Genomic DNA, 17441 nt, shown 5'->3' with positions numbered 1-17441 from the left:
ACTGCCGAAACCCCTATACAAAGCAAAAGGAAATTAAGACTTTAGAGGGCCAGCTAGGTGTTGGAACCAGAGAATTCTTCTCCACTGCTGCCGACCCAGAATGGGACTAGTGGGTCTTCAAGTTCCAATGGTGCAATTAATATTGCTGCTTGTAATGTCTACCATGGTTGCAATCTTTAGGTTCTTCTAGTTAGTTCGCTCTGGGTGCATGTCTTAGCCTCAGTAGCAATATTAGGTTAGAGTAGATGTTTTTCTTATCGTCTTCATGATCACAGTGGTTCCTTTTCGTTTGAATGACTTGCTGGGTGATACACTTTCTAAGTAGGAATCATATTGCCACTTTCTATAAGTTCATATTTTACTGATTTTAATATGAGACATTAGGTTTTCTATGATAATGTCTTTCAGTCCAGCATTGCCCTCTATCACTCTTTGAACTGTTCTCATTCAATCAATTCTTCGATAACAAATACCCGTAATGGTTAACTTTGACACAGAATCTAATGGTTATGGCTTGTACTTCTTCCTCTTTGCCTAAAGTCTAATTCAAAAGGAAAGATTATACAAAGGGAGAGAGTTCCCTTTAGGTACAGGGGAAACAAGGGAGGGTGTTCATTTCACACCCCACTTTCCATAAGATATAGCCTTGAAGAAGCAAGAAGAGAGAGAGAGAGGAAAAAGAGGGGGGGGGGGGGAAATTTGTCACTCATTACTACATGCATGTATATACTATAGTTTTAGCCGAATCCAAAGCTTCTAGGCGTGAATTAGAAACACTTGGACTTGAGAGAGATTCACTAGCTAAGCCCAAACCACTTGCTGGACTAGCATGAGATAAAACATCCAAACCATTAAAGCCCAAAGAAGAACCAGCTGTTAACCCCAAATGACTACTCTAGAAGCATGGCAGGCAATAGGCATGAGTTGTCCCTCCTTATGAGTCAGGAGGGGAGTTTGTTGTGGGCCTCCTCACAAGAGGACAAACCAAATTTGACTAACAAATTTGGTGCATTTCTTCAGCCCTCTTTGTTAACAAAGAGAAAAACCATGTGTTAAAGGAAACTAAAGGAGAGAGTTTTCTTCTCTCCTTATAAATGCAAAGATGTAAATGTCAAGATGTTATTAATTGCATGAAGACAAATGCAGTTAATGTGAAAGGTTTTGTTTCTCTCTTAATCGTTCACCTCCCCATATATAGATAGATTGGGGGGTGGGGGTTTGCATGAAGTAAAGGCAAGTGAGCAAGAGAACTCATTAAGTGCAAGGTTTTGGGGGTTTGACTGAGGTGCTTTCTGTGTTGGAGTAGTGGGTTTGAAACTCTTCAAGGGTTGAGGGTGTGAGTTGAGAGAGGGTCTACAGGGGTATCCAGTTTTAGCTACAAGGTTGAGTTTGGTTTTAAATCCAAGCACTGTACAAGTGTTGTATTTCTATTTTCTCATAGTGAAAAGTCCCATTACTTCCGTGAATGTAGGCAAGCCGAATCACGTATTATGTCTGTGTTTCTTTTGTTATCTTCACATGGGTCCACACAGTACTATTCATGTGGGCCCCACACAGGCACTATTCACGAATACTTTTTTTGTCCTTTTTCTCTGTCAATCTTTTACACAAATGGGAAAAGAGTGAACCATCTTTCGATATTTTTCCCAACACTCAACAACCTAAACTTGAGATAGTTTTGGACGAGGTTGTTATCCATGTAGCAATGGAAGATTGTTTATATATTATACCTTCTATTATTGCTTAGAGTTAGGGCACAATAATGTCCAATGGCAGTATCACACATACATGGACATACATCGGCTATGCACTATGTTAAGACCCTTGAATCGAGCCCTAAATGGATTCACTCAAACTCACACAGAGAGCACTTAATGGGGATAAACAAGATCTGAAAAGTAAATGTAAATTCCATTACAGGAACCTCCTAGATCTGAAAACACCACTCAATATGCCCCAACCTAGGGTCTTCCGCTCTCTACAAGCAAGCTTTCCTTGCACAACGAGTGTGAAATCCAGCTCAAACCCTAACCCAAAAATCTATGTTGTAGGTCCGAAGACCCGAAGTGAGGGTAGAAGACAATTGTGGGCCATCTTAGTTGAACCCATTGACTCTAACCCAGAGACAATGGAGATTGATGATAGAGTTTCTTTTTTGGAAACCCTGACTGACTTTGAGAAGAAGTTTGCAACTTGTTGGTGTTGAGCTTGTTTGACGGACTTGAACTCAAGTTTGACATCTTTAAAAGGTCCTACAAGTTAAAGTAAGACCCTTTGATAAGTTGGAAAAGGACCCAATGGAGCTTGTGGCTTTCGGAGGCCAAAAATCTAATTTTTGACCTTACTATCTTGCTTGGTCCCTTAAAGCGAGCAACCACCAAGCGACCAAAGCTCCTAGGGACAGTTTGGTCATTCTTTGAAATTTTAGGTTTTCAAAGCCCTATATAGTCTAAGTTCGATCTAATTCGTCTCATAATGTTCTAAAGCCATCAAAGAACGTGGTAAGCACCTCTTAGCACTCTCATCAAAGCCAAGGAAGATCCTTAAGCATTCGCTAAAGTTCCTTCCGTTGAATCTTCTTCTTCAAGGTTAGTGATTGCTCTCTCTCTAAGCTACTCTCTCCTTTGTTTCTACCCACCTTATGATTATGAGGAAGGTCTCATGCCACTACTATGACTTTTCCTTCTATTCCCATAGTCTTAGAGTGAATCCCCATTCACTCTATTCTTTCCGTGAACTACACAGGAAGATTTTGAAGGGAAGTCTAGTGTAACCTTCATGAATGTATATTCATTCGAAGACTTTTGATTTCTACTTCATATTAGATCTATTCCTAGGATAGTTTTCGAGCATGATCTACTGTTCCCTCTTTCCTAAAATGAATTTCCTTTCACTCTAGTCTCTCCGTAAAATTCGCGGATTGAATTTCTTTTCCTTTGACCATATAAGATGCTTAGACCATGCAAGATAGTCTTCTTTTGGTGTTATTGATCTTCCCTTTTAATTCGAAGTGTTTCGAATCCCAAACGACGAGTTTCCAACCAAAAATTAGGGTTTCTGTTCGTACAGCAGACCTTTGGTCGCTTAAGCCTTGGTTGCTTTGAGCGACCAACCATAAGCAACCAAGGTAGAGAGTGACAACAACTTTCACTGTTTTGGTCAGTTTTCATCTCCAATCTTTGGTGGTTTGTTCCTAATGCTGAACTTATGTTTGTTTAGGGTTTCTTTGGTAACTTTGGACTTACCCTCTGATCTTTTCTCCGGAGTTTTTGAATCAAGTTAAGATAAGGACGTTTGCTTGCAAATAACCTAGTTTACATTCTTACTTATGTTGAAATTGATATGCAAGATATTTCTATTGTTCTTAGAACTTGTTTAAAATTGAAACATTATTATAACTTTGTAATTACATTTGGATATTACTTATATGAATTGCTTATCCATTATTAATATGAATGATTGGATATTACCTTTTTGAATTGCTTATCCGCTATGAATATGAATGATTAGATTAAGATGCGATTGCTTAAGTTGTGACTGGCGAATGGGGAATGCCATTTTGGTGTTTCTGCCTTTGGACACCAGTGGAGGTGGTATGGGACGTTTCCTATGGTGCCCCTTGGCACTTTCCCTGATTACTGGTTGACATACTTATAGGGCATGTCTAGTTGAGTTTGTCTAGGAAAATCCCTGTTATATTAGACCCTATTGGAGGGGAATTGAGACCAAGTGACCCATGACAGCAATAGGGGTTTGTGGGCGCTCAAGACCGGTAACCAACTCGTGAAATGAAACAAATCACATTGTGGGGGGCCATTCATTGGTAGGGTCACACTTAATAGATTTGGGCTCATGGGCTGTCAAGACCGGTAGCCAACCAGTGAGAGGACATGAGGGCATCCCGTTTGTTATTTTTGGATGACCAATATGGTTAAGAGTCCGTAGTCCGAGTTGGTCGGAGCCATAGGATACGATGACTTTAGGGGGAAAGGTATTGGAATAGACTGCCTAGGCACGGAAGGGAGGTTATGATACCAGAACGAATTGTCTAGTGTACGGAAGGGAAGTATCCGACCCTAAGTTGATATAACTCAGTAGATGACTTGCATTGGGCTAAGTTTAACCTTGACATGCACCAATACTCATACCAATAGTGGTGAGCGATAGTGTTGACCTAGACCCCAGCCATGGAATGTCCAAGAGGGATGCCTTAACCTTAATTACCATAGAGAACCCAAGATACTTAGTCATTGAGGTAAGAGTGACTAGACTAACCAGAGGAATATGGTGTTCTATCTTAAAGCATGTCTGCCAATAGAAACCAGCATATATATAGAGTTAGTAGCATACTTGCATTACTGTCTCATATCATATTGCATCATGACTGTTCTGCAATTCATTGTAAGTGTTATTGTGAATGAACTACTTGCTAAGTTCTTTTGAACTCACCCCTTTGGGGACAACGTTTGTTAGATCTTGCTGCAGGTACTAATGACTTCGAGAACCCAGAATACAAGACCACGAGGGATGACTCATATGGTTTTCAAGGTGCTGGCTGTTATGACTATAACAGAGAAGACTTCCAGTGTGACAATGGAGCGTACTAGGATTAGTCATGCTCTGGAGCTAGTGCACTGGCATTTGGATACTGAAGTCTTTGAGTTTAGGCGTATTTTATTTGAATTGAAAGAGACCTACGACTAGACTAAATCTTATTCTCATTCTTAGTTATTTTCCATTGTATTTCCATTTAAGTCTCAATCTGCTTTCTGCTATAACTATAGAGCAATTTTCCGCCATACTCTATACTCTGATTATTCCTTAGTATCATATTTTCCGCACTTTGATTCTAGATTTGTAATCCCTCTGAAAACCATTCATTGATTATTTCCTTAATAAAATTTATACATTGATTTAGTCTTGTTCTTGATTATATTATTGTGAATGTGGGAGGATGATTGTCATGAACCGATCTTTGGGGATGTGGAACACACACTCGGGTATCGCTATTAGGGTACCGGCTGGGTGGATGTGACAACTAATAAGTCCTTTTGCCCTTGTCACAATCACACTCTTCCCCTTTATATTGCCCCAACCCAAATCCTAACACAATCTTAACTGACTAATTTCCATGTTTTGACCTAATGCAATCTTAACAAACTAGTACCCTTATTTAGAATTGATCCCTTTACAACTCCCTCATACTCTACCCCTATGCTGGGCACCCTTCACACTAATACAAATAGGGCATTTGATTAAATTAGAGTCTAAGGGTTAATCTAGATCATGTCCTCTCTATCCAATGTTGGGATGGCATACTGTTTGTCCACTTGGTTGATATTTGCTTTGTGATATGTGGAATAATATTAGACCTTTTTGACAATAATAATTCACCTATTGAATAAACTGGAATATTTATGTTCTTCTCATTGTGTTGTAATCTGTATGGTGAGCACAATTTATCAGATATTAACTTGTTCAGGAGCATGAATATCATGTTTTTTTCCAGAAAAATGATTACCTGTGTTATTCTTGGATAGTTAATGCTGCACACCTTAAGTACATATTGGAGAATTCCAAGTTCCATTCACTAACCTGTCCTAGTCTACTAAGATCTCCTGCAGTGGAAACACTGATGATCTTATTTCATGTGGGACTTCAGTCTGTATATGGTTCTGCAATATCGATCTGGTCTTGAGATTTACTATGGTACTGTTGCTTTTAGCAAGTTTTCTGTCAACGAGGGACTAATTAGGGGGGTTACTAGAGCTGAACACCTGCAGAGAGCGTGGTTATAACAAGCCTGGGGAGTCTCTTGTGAATTGAGTGGTTGACATTGTCTGGCTGCTATTCTTTCATGGCTTTTCAATGCAGTTGTCTGTGTTTTGAGTTTCAATTGACTAAAATTTCTGGCTGTGTTTGTATCAGCTGTTTTATGAAGGCTGATTTTTCATCTGAATAGGTTGTTGAATCACTTCTGTGGTTATGGGAATGAATGCATATCTAACATCAGTTAACATCTAATGAAATCTACTTTTGATGAAGGAAGAACCTTCTTAAATTTTTGGTCATTTAGAGCGATTTCAAGCACTCTACTTTTAATTCTCTTAATTATTACCCCTTTTGTTTCTTCCTAGTTATCACAGTGCTGTCATTCACTGTACATTCGGTTGACTTAAGTGGAAGCCGTTGAGAAGTTGACATTAATGGACATTTCAGAGATCTCTACACTGGATATGCTTAAGACACATTTATGTAAAAATTAGTGCTTTTAAGAATAATTTGTTTTAGATACAACAACAACAACAATGACAAGCTTGTCCCAACTAAATGCAAATATAGACATACTAAACAAAGCAAGCAATATGTAAATCTTCATATTACATAAAATGACCTTTATGCCTCCCTATTGATTGAACCAATAGGAGGCATTCAATGACTCTTGTTTTTCTGCATAGCCTATGCTGACACATTCTCTCTAACCCCCCCCCCCCCCCCCCCCCAAAAAAAAAAAAAAGAAACTCCTGGATAAGTGTTTTTGTTAGTTAAAAGAGTAATAAGTATGAGCATGTTTAATTGGCCCCAATATTTTTGATGAATCAGAGAACTTGATGCCTTGACTCTTAAGTTCTTAAACATGAAGAAATGGATATGGGTTTCACTACCACAATTCTGGTATACAGATGAGCTCAAAAACCCTTAACCCCATGGCTCTAATGACTAATCTTCTCCTAACTGGTAGGAAATCCTTAATGCCCCTTCTGATCTTGAGGCTTGACCTAAAAAATTTCCTTGTAATTTATTTCCTGAACCAATCATGTCAATGCTAATGTTTTTTACTATGAAGAAAAATAAAGGAGAGGTGTTGGTTGCAAACTTGCAACTGTATATGAATCTTTTGGCAATACAAAGATTTGGAAACTAACTTTTGATTTAATTTTTGAATATTGTTTTGGAGAAAGAAGAGAAGAATGGATGCCAAAGTAAAAAAATTTGTTAGAAGAATCCAGGTTTTATTTGGATTGAGATTGCGAACAGCGCTTGGTCATGCACAGCTGCCAATGCGATAGATCTTCTGGTAATTCACTTACTGTATATTCATATACATGTTAAAAAAAGTTTGATCCATTTACTTAATACTGCTTTCAGAGTCTGCTCTGTTCAAACTTCAAGCAATCACTTAAGTACAGAAAGAATTCCTGGGTGTTCCTGGCTCCCTAGGCACCCGGAAGATTTGAGCCTGAGACATGGTCATGGCAACAGATAAAAAATGAGAACAGTAAAGAGAGTGGATCTTCAACTAAGTCAAAGTTTAAAGTTAACTGAAGCAGTTTTATCTAATCTAGATCATGGAACAGGGAGACACCATGTACATGCAAATCCAATTAAATTGTTAGATACGTTTTACAGATCTGCACTTTTTTTCCTTTAGTTTATACCAGTAGTCCAAATATCATCCCAGGATCTATTTAGGCTATCCTTCCACTCTCTGAATACTGACAGTTGTACTCTCAAGAACTAGTTACTTAACAGGACAAGTATGACTGAAACAACAGAACTAAATTACCATAGCTGAAGATTTCAAAATCCTATGGTACTACTCACATAAACAGCTAGGGGGACTCTAACAACATGATTCTTATTCCCCTTCAACACCAACTCCCCATATGTGTAAACATTCCTTGCCTCTCTTGCTTCTAGGAGAATATTAATTTGTCTGGATGAATTTGGACTTATCTCGAAAACCTTTGGTGACACAGTGACTGCCAAGCCTATTGGCTCCTTCAGTTTCACTTGATACTTCTCATTCTCACTCCAGACGTTTGTCACCCTCCGGATCACCTTCCTAGACCCAGCCAAATTTGAAACTGCAATACTTGCTGTATTCAGTTTTCTCAGTTGGGCACTTGACAACCACTGCTCGTCTAACAGAATCATGGTCTATGCCAGCCACAGCACATAGGAATTGTATGTAGTTTTCGAACTTGATGTCAAAAACAAGGCCTGGGTCCAAGGCTTGAGCTGGATTGATTGCCCCAGAGCCATAATCAAACGGGGTTACCGGAGCTAGTTGGTAGTACTGTTGGGCTAGAATTGGAGCTCCTAATCGATCTGTTACATTGACAGTAGTCATCATTGCCGATATGATAGCAGCTGGGCTACAGTCTGGGTGCTTTTGCTTGATTAATGTCGCTATGCCTGATATGTGAGAGGTAGACATACTTGTACCAGATGTAAGTGCAAAATTTTCACCCAGACATCACATACAACAGATGGACACCATTGAAGGCCAGACATGGACATGCTTCAAATGTAGAGCACACATGTAAGAATGGAAATGGTTTTAATTACCGGTTTCTTACATATTTTACCTTTTATATTTGGGTTGCCTTCACTGTTAGGACCTGGAGCCATCACATTTGGTTTTAGTACATCAGCACTCTGCAAGAAGGCGTTGTTCACATCTGGACCTCTTGACAAATAAGGTGCAACAATGGGCCCCTTCCCTGTGTAAACTGCCCTTCGTCCATCTAATATCCTCGCTTTTGCTGTAAAAGCCACTGCATCGCCATTCCTGTTACATATGGTATGAGAATTATGTTGAGGTATTTGAGTCATACCCAACTTGTGTTGAGGTACTCAAGTTATACCACTTATTGTTGAGGTATTTGAGTCATACTCAACTTATGTTCTAATATGAGCCATCAGATTAGTTACGATCTAACGGTGTAATGGGCCTTTGTAGGAGAGTCCAATTACCAATAGACTTCAGTATTTATTCTATAAATACTAGCTGGAAGCAGCGGTCCTGGTATTCCAAACTAGATACTCAGGGTGTAATGCTTTAAGCAACCTCGTGCTTAAACCCTAACCCTAACAATCTTAAAGCATTACGAATTTTTTCGTGTTAAGAAGGATTTGTTAGTAATCTATCTAGAGGAGGCATCCAAGGGCTGCGATGACAGGAGCTACAGATTTGTGTGGCTTGAATGAGAAGGATCAAGGGCTGCGATGACAGGAGCTGCAGATTTGTGTGGCTTGAATGAGAAGGATCAAGCCTCTGACAGGAATTCTGCTTATGGTATATCCTTCTTGCACTCTCCGCTCTTCATACAGTTTTATTTTTCTAGTACTTTATTTCAAGATTGGAAGTCTAAAACTGGAGCTAATCAGTACTCGTAGAACTGGACAATAGAATACCAGTGTGAGTTTTCTTATTTCTTCATGATTACTGATGCTTTTTTGTTTTAAACTATTAAGTTTTAACAAAACAGTGAATCAATATTTGTCATGTGTGACGGAATGAAAAAGAAAAAGAGGAAAAGAAAGTGTTAATGGTAACTTTTTTATTTATTTATTGTGCATTGATGTGCCAAATTGAATATTTTTAATTCTTTTCTTGCTTTTGGCAATGCACTGACGTTCAAGATGCGACTGACTTCTTCTGGCATTCTGTTTTTAAAACATTAGTTTTAAAAGAAGTGGATCGATAACCTTTATTAGCATTCACATATCATTGCAAATCAGTTTGCTTCGTTATCCGAAGCTAGGGTTTGGAACGAACCTACGTCTTCTCTCAGAATTCGTTGAAAATTTTGCTTTTTTGAACACTTTCTCTCTCTCCTGAGGTTTGAAGGGTTTCAGTCTTCCATGCGAGGCGGTGAAGCGTAGTCCAGAAAAACTGCTTAGCCTTTGTTTTTTGCTAAACAAAAGAGAAAAAGGGTTATGGAGTTGGACGTGACTTCTACCTAGTGCTGGAATTGGTTTTCCATCATAGAACACTTCCCTATTTTAATCGGCTATTAGCTGAAAGTGGGATTATGTATTGTTGGCTGAAAGATGTGGTGGTCTGGGATGAGAAACCAAAACCAGAGGCAACGACAACATCTTTTGTTGAGTACAAGAGATCACGAGTGAGTCTCCTTATTTCTTAATGATTACTGTTTTTTGTTTTAAACTATTGAGTTATAACAAAACCGTGAATTATTTTTTACTGTGTATTGATGTGAGAGAATTAAATTTTTAATTATTTTCTTGTTTTTGGCATGATAGCCTCTTTTTGGACAATGCACTGATTTGTTCCTCTCTCTTTTCTTTCTGATTTCTTTTATATTTTTTTATATAAAGGAAATTGCTTATGGAATCAAGAATATGATTTCTCTTTAGTGGCTGGGTTTTGTTAGCTGGTCAAAGCCCCTTCTTGTGGTTTATATGCATGGTATATTAGATGGGTAAAATTTAAGTGAAAGACATCAAATTTGAACCCATAAGCATGAAATTTAAAATAGGAAACCTATCTTGTTTGGGTTGCTATTTATTTTATGTTTCTTTTATTAGTATGCAAAAGAAAGGATTCGATTAAAGTAAACAAAGTAATTACTGTCGAAATCCAAAAAGAAACTGCAACTTACTCTCTTCTGTAAATATTTTTTTTTAAGCATTTTTTTTAAGAAAAAAAATAGAGTGGAAGAGAGAGAACACTTGAATGGAGATATACATCTAATTTTACTTGACCAAATATAGAGACCTTCACTGGGTATAAAATTAGTGCAAGAAAGTGAAGAAAAATTGTTTTGTTCCATATCAAATTATTCATATCGGTTTTAAATCTTGTGGATTCTGATAGAGTGAATGATATGGATTATAAAGCCTACATGAACAAACTTGAAGAGTATGTCATGAAAGGTTTCGAATATAAAGACTATAAATTAATTTAGTCATTTGATCTTAAATAAGCACATAGATTATGGCACAAAAATTTGACAAAATAAGTAAAGAGTTTTGGTTTCAAATGAGTAACTCTGATAAATGCCTTTACTATAAGTCTGTGTCGAATAAGGTCATAATTATTTGCTTACATATAGACGACATGCTAATTCTTGGTTCTGATTATTCTGTAGTGAGTGAAATCAAAGAAACCTTAGCTAAAGAATTTGACATGACGGATCTTGGTGTTGTAGACATCATTCTTAGCGTGAAAGTAAGTTTTTCTGGGTAGGGAATTACCTTAACCAATCTAGTTGTATTGAAAAACTACTTTCTAGATGGGGATACAGTGGATGCAAACCAGTAGAGGCACCATATGATTATAACAGCCTGTATCAAAAGATGGTAAAGTTGTGAATCAGTTAGAATATTCTAAACTAATTGGTAGTCTTATGCATGCAATGAATTGCACTAGGCCAGATATAGCCTATATAGTAGGCATGTTGAGTTGCTTCATATGTAATCCTAGTACAGAGCACTGGAATGCCCTCAAAAGATTAATGAGATATCTTAAGGGTACTACAAACTATGTTTTTCTTTAATTTGGACATCCTCAAATTTTGGAAGGATAATTCTGATGCATCTTATTGCTCAGAAATATGAACAACAATCTACTAGTGATTATTCTTACACTAGGTGAATTGACTATTAAAAAGAAAATCCAATAGATGAACTGTATTGTTCTGAGTTCTATCTTTTATGGAATCAGAATTATATTCTCTAGCCTCAGGAGAGATAAGGCAGAGAGTGGATAAAAGATCTGATCCTGGATATTCCTATGATTAGCTTGAAGTTTGTTTTGTGATAATCAAGCAACAACAATGATAGCTAATACCTCACTCTTTAATGGTAAGAGGAGACAAATTAGGCTAATGCAGGTTGTGCTGAATTATCTAATAAAACAAGAAGTGATCACTTTAGTTGATCAATATAGAACATGACAGATGCCCTTACAAAGGGATTGAAATACAAATCGAACATTCAAAATTGTGGGGGAGATGGGATTAAAAACCTTATAGATAGATAGGTCTTAATCCAATTTCATGTTATTTTGAATTGTTCGAATTTCATCTAGCCATAGTTAGCATTCATGACAATTTGCATATTTCAGATAATTTGCCAAGATTGTGGAGTATAGAGGTTTGTGAAATCATTCCACATTGATGATATAACAGCCTTTGTATGAAGCTTGATTACCTTATTATTCCATTCAAGGAATATGAAAATTGTTGATATGTTTCGATGATGTTATTGTTATCTTTATATCATTCCACATCTGATGATATGTCTTCCATAGAAAGGTTTATCATTCTAAATTTGATGATATAACCAATAAACTATGTTGGACACGATAACTCTAACATTCCAAATAGAAACATGGAATGGTTCTTTGTAAAAGAAATCATTTAGATCTTGTTCTTGTATAGAAACTTGATGAGAATACAAATTATGTTGAACATGATTTCAAATAGAAACATGGAATGGTTCTTGTAAAAGAAACCATTTAGATCTTGTTCTTATATAGAAACTTGATGAGAATGCAAATTATGTTGAACATGATTTCAAATAGAAACATGGAATGGTTCTTGTAAAAGAAACCGTTTAGATCTTGTTTTTGTATAGAAACTCTATGAGAATGCGATGATTTTTCAGTCATCATGTGGGTTGTACTAAGTTCTTTTGATTGAGCTAGATACTTATACAAATGATTGAATTCATATATTATGAAATTCATATTTTGGTAAATTTGCAATGGATGATAAAAATGGAGGAGCGAATCCAATCATCTGGCTTGATGGAAAGATTTACTTGACAAGTAAAATCACTCAAAGCTGTCAGGATGGATCTCGATAGGAAATATTCACTTTAAGAGTAAATCGTTCAAGGATGCAAGGAACAGCTGTATTGTTCTTTGTGAGAATAAGTAATTCAATCCAAGAAGAACTTCTAATTAGATTGGGTTTAGATTTGTTCTAAAACTCATGTTTTGATTCAAAATGTTCTTTTGGATTTTATTGAATACTATTCTCTTTTGGAAAGTTATGAATGATTCTGAATTGATTTTGAACATTACATTTCTGGGACTAATGCTAGAGCATATGTAGAACATAGGAGGAGATTGTTGAGGTATTTGAGTCATACCCAACTTGTGTTGAGGTACTCAAGTTATACCCAACTTATTGTTGAGGTATTTGAGTCATACTCAACTTATGTTCTAATATGAGCCATCAGATTAGTTACGATCTAACGGTGTAATGGGCCTTTGTAGGAGAGTCCAATTACCAATAGACTTCAGTATTTATTCTATAAATACTAGCTGGAAGCAGCGGTCTGGGTATTCCAAACTAGATACTCAGGGTGTAATGCTTTAAGCAACCTCGTGCTTAAACCCTAACCCTAACAAATTATAGTATTCCCACAGATCCTGCATAAGTAAATAGGAAATCTCAGTTTCTGAAGGTTTGTTACTTCCAAGAGAAAATCAAGGTTTGTCATAGATTGGATCCATGCGGACACCAGAGTGTGAATCATGTTTCCATGTCACAGTCAGATTGTTTTTACTAGATAAGTGGATCTGATCTCAAAATCCAAACTGGGTGCACGTGTGACTATCTCTGATTTCTTTTACCATGTTTGTTGTTATCTTCTGTTCATGAGACATACTTTTGTGGTTTCCAAGTTGTTTAGTATGATGCCTGGGATTCTCATGATCAACATCATGCTGTCGATCTCCATGTCCACATCGTGAAGGTCAGTTGTGATTATAAATCCAGCAGCCCCAACACTCTGGATTGCATCTGCAACCGTAGAAATAGTTGCACTAGCAAACTCATAATCATCGCTGTAAGTACAGATGATCAACTTCCCTCTAACCAGTGATTGGATGAAGGGCTCTTTGTGCTGATAGTTCTCCACCATATCATAAGTTGTGTTCCTACTGCACACATCTACAGCTGCAGCAATTGGAAATTGCACTTCTCCTTTGGTGGGAGCTGTAGAAGAAAGCCAGTGGGATTATTAGCAAATTGTCCCAATCCTGTTCCCTAAAAGATGCTAAAAAGCCCCTGATGCTGGCATAAAGAAAGCAACTATAGGCACCAATCAAAACCACAACCATCACATTCAGTCATGGTATAAAAGAAAGAACAGTAAACAGGAAGTCGAGAAGAAAACATTAACACAACAGTGAAAAACCATGCTAATATACTGTAGGGTGCAGAGGATTAACGTTTACGTGCAAGGCTAGTGCTGGAGAAGCTTTGGCCATTGCCTAAAAGGATTTTATTGTTATATTTGCGGTCAGTGATGGAGGCAGCAACACTTGTGATCCATGGGCTAAAAGAGAGAATGGTACTTGAACCAGGGCCGCCATTGCCAGCCGCCTGAACAACCATCACTCCAGCCTTTGTAGCAAAGAGTAGTTCAATTTCAAGCAGGTTGAGGAATGTTGAAGACCCAGAAGGAACAGTTGATGGTCCTATAGAGAGGTTAAGAATATCAACTCCATCTTCAACTGCCTAATTTAAATTAAGATATGTTATCAGGTTACTTGAAGAACTAGGCTGGTGATCAAAGGTAAATATGTAGGGAATGTTGAGTCAATCAAACTTCCAACGTTATGCTTTCATGTATTAATTGACATCATAACTTCAAAATTGCAGATAAATAACTGGTTCGCTGGATGCTTTATTCATCCAACCTGATCAATGGCGGCCACAACATCAGCCATATAACCTCCAGAAGTGTAAAGGGCTTTGTATACTGCAATCCTGTGAAAAATAAGTAGAAAGACATTTAAATTCATTTAATTTTACAGAGTTAGAGTTCATCAAACAATTGAAGCCCAAGCATGAGAGCAATGAAATAAACCATCAGATATTGTTGTTTTGTTTGGTGGAAGTTTAATTCAATACCCAGCACCAGGAGCCATTCCACTTGCATATCCATAGTTGAAGACTTGAAGCCATTTACTATTACTGGAATTTGTTGATTTCCAGCAGCAATAGAGGCTGTGTGACTGTTATTACACATTAATCAAACAATAAACAGGCACATTAATAAGAACAGTTAAACAATTGTCATCTAGATACAGGCAAAATGAAGATGTGTAGGCAAAAATTATAGCTAATTTAGTAGTGACTGTTTATCTTGATCATTCAAATTCGTAGAGTTGACTTGCCTGCCACGGCCATCAGCATCAAATGGTGATGCATAATCGCGTGTGGCATTAAAATTACCAGCAGCAATAGAAGCGTATGCGAAGTAATGTGCCCCTGCTATCTTAGCATTACATGCTGTTTGGGGGAACCCATCACCAGTAGTACATGTTCCCTTGAATTTTCTTCTATTTGAACGCAAACCAACTCCAGATACCTGCCTAGTAAAGCTAGGATGGTTTGGATTGATCCCAGTGTCAATCATACCTATCACTACCCCCTCTCCAGAATTCCCAGCACCTCCCAAGGTTGGCCAAACACCTGAAGTGACTTCCAGAAACTCTGGTGTGTAAGTCGTCATCTTTACCATCTTTATATCTTCGAGCATTTTCGAACTCCCTCCGCATTTTGAAGCACATCAATAGCCTACACAGAAGAAGGAAAAATGAAATTCTTATATAAAAAAGGAAGATAAGAACTGTAGGTTCTTATAATCATGTTAATTAGTATCATAATCTATTGCAGTTCACAGCCATATACTGTTAATTTTATTGTCTAAGGGACACCTTTAGACCTCTGAATATGAAGCCTTCATAGCAGGCTTACTCTGTTGGTACTCTTTATCAAGTTTGGGAGAAAATTAGTCTGAATGAAGCAGAATTGGTTAATGACGGAGCGGTTTTTTGGTATTCTTTGAAAGTGTTTTGAGATTTTTATGATTTTTATGATTTTGGAATACAACATCAACCAAGTATTGATTCCAAGAATGTGTATCAAACACAAGATTAAAGGTTCCAACAGATCATGTAGCCATTAGAAATGGAGCAAGTGATCATGGGCAATGCATGTGGATCTTCGGAATATGAACAAACCTCCTCTGATGTGACATGGACTGCAAACCCATTAAGCAAATGTGTGTAGCTGTAGAGTTTATTGTAAGAGCCTTTCTGGAGTAGTAATTCTAAGAAGCTTTCATGCTTCCTGATGATATTCTCCTTGTAAATCAAAGCATCTTCATTGCTCCTACGAGCAGTTTTTTTTCACTTTCATTAACTAACCAAAGAAAGGAAAGATAAGGAAACATATAAGAAGCCATTAAGCTAACTTTTTGTTCAGATTCTATATTCATGAAAGCAACAGTGATCATACCTCAGACGGTTATGACTGGTTTTGTATGAGATGACAGGCTCATCATCCATTAGAACCCTGAACACGTTGGCATCTACTGAAAGAGAACCCCATAATCTGATGAAAGAGAAGAGGAGAATGGAAATGGATGCAACAGCCATTGTCAAGGAGGAATCAAAGAATGGAAGAACTCATTTAAGCTTAAAGCCTGCTATTTACAATTTTTTTTCTTCAGAGATTCGGACACTGGAAGAAGTTCAGGGAAGAAGCTCTCTATGGGGTTAAGACATTCGATTTTATGTGATCAGGAGGGTGTTGAGGCTAAAAGAATATCCATGGTTCACACACATCATGTATCTTTCATTTCCAAACCACCTTGGCTCGAGTGGGTGGATACCTGTATCCTTCATGAATCAAGTATATATATAGGTAAACAAAATGAAAGTGTACACCAGAGAACCATACTAAGCTCAGTATGTACATCAAAGCCATTAAATGTGTTAGTCTACAGATTTGAAGGTCATAAATGCATCAGCCATTGGGCCTAACCATTTATTTTGTAATCCCTTCTTTTAATTTACTCATGGTAGAGGATTTGCTACATTGGGGTAATGTATTAGGATTGCAATAGGGATGGGTTGGGCCAGGCTTTTACAAATTCAATCTCAGCTTATTACTCTTGGCTAGGTCCCTCCCGCCTTGATCCTGATTCAGGGCCTAAGATTCTTGTCCCTATCCTTGAACCCTGATGGACCAAGTCAAGCTTAATCATGCCTTGATTGTCCCCGATGGGCTACATCGGGAAGGGTTGTCTTATCTTTGTCCTTGTCCTTGGTTGGCTTTGTCCTTGCCCCTATCCTTGACCTTGGTGCTGGCCTTGGTCAAGCAAATCTAATATAAAAAGCATCTTAGTTAAATTTAAAATAAGATATCCAATCAAACAATGGAATTTCCTAAAATATAAACTTCCAAGCTAGTATTTTTTTTTTGGAAACTTCCAAGCTAGTATTATTAAATTTGATATAATAATCTCAACAAGATGCCTAACCAAAAAAAATCATAAATTAATCTATTGGTAAATTTAAATAATTTAATATAATAAAATAAAATAAAGAAGCAAAATAACTTCCAAGTTGCACCTTTCAACTAGATGCACAATTAAAAAGAATAATTTTTTCCTAATTTTATTAGTTGTTAAATTCGAGCAATAGAACTTACAATTTTCTATTAAATTCGATATAAATTTTTTTTTAAGTAAACTAAAAATAAAACGCCCTAAAGTATAAAACAATCCGAACTCCATGCTGTATCCTTGTCCACAAGATAATAAAATACTTTAAAAGTCAAATTTGGTTGCCTTGACCACAAAAATCAACGTCAAAATCAATA

General features: G+C 37.2%; 1 pseudogene; it reads right to left on the bottom strand.

Annotated features, from left to right (window-relative positions):
• Positions 1–7581: 7581 nt before the first annotated feature.
• LOC149029200 (subtilisin-like protease SBT2.5) lies at positions 7582–16213 on the bottom strand (annotated as a pseudogene).
• Positions 16214–17441: the final 1228 nt, after the last annotated feature.

The sequence above is a fragment of the Hakea prostrata genome, chromosome 1 (assembly GCF_041222555.1).
Source record: "Hakea prostrata isolate BN-2017 chromosome 1, UWA_Hpros_2, whole genome shotgun sequence".
Lineage (NCBI taxonomy): Eukaryota > Viridiplantae > Streptophyta > Magnoliopsida > Proteales > Proteaceae > Hakea > Hakea prostrata.
The sequence above is the reverse complement of the archived record's forward strand: the minus strand, read 5'-3'. Positions and strand labels throughout refer to the sequence as shown.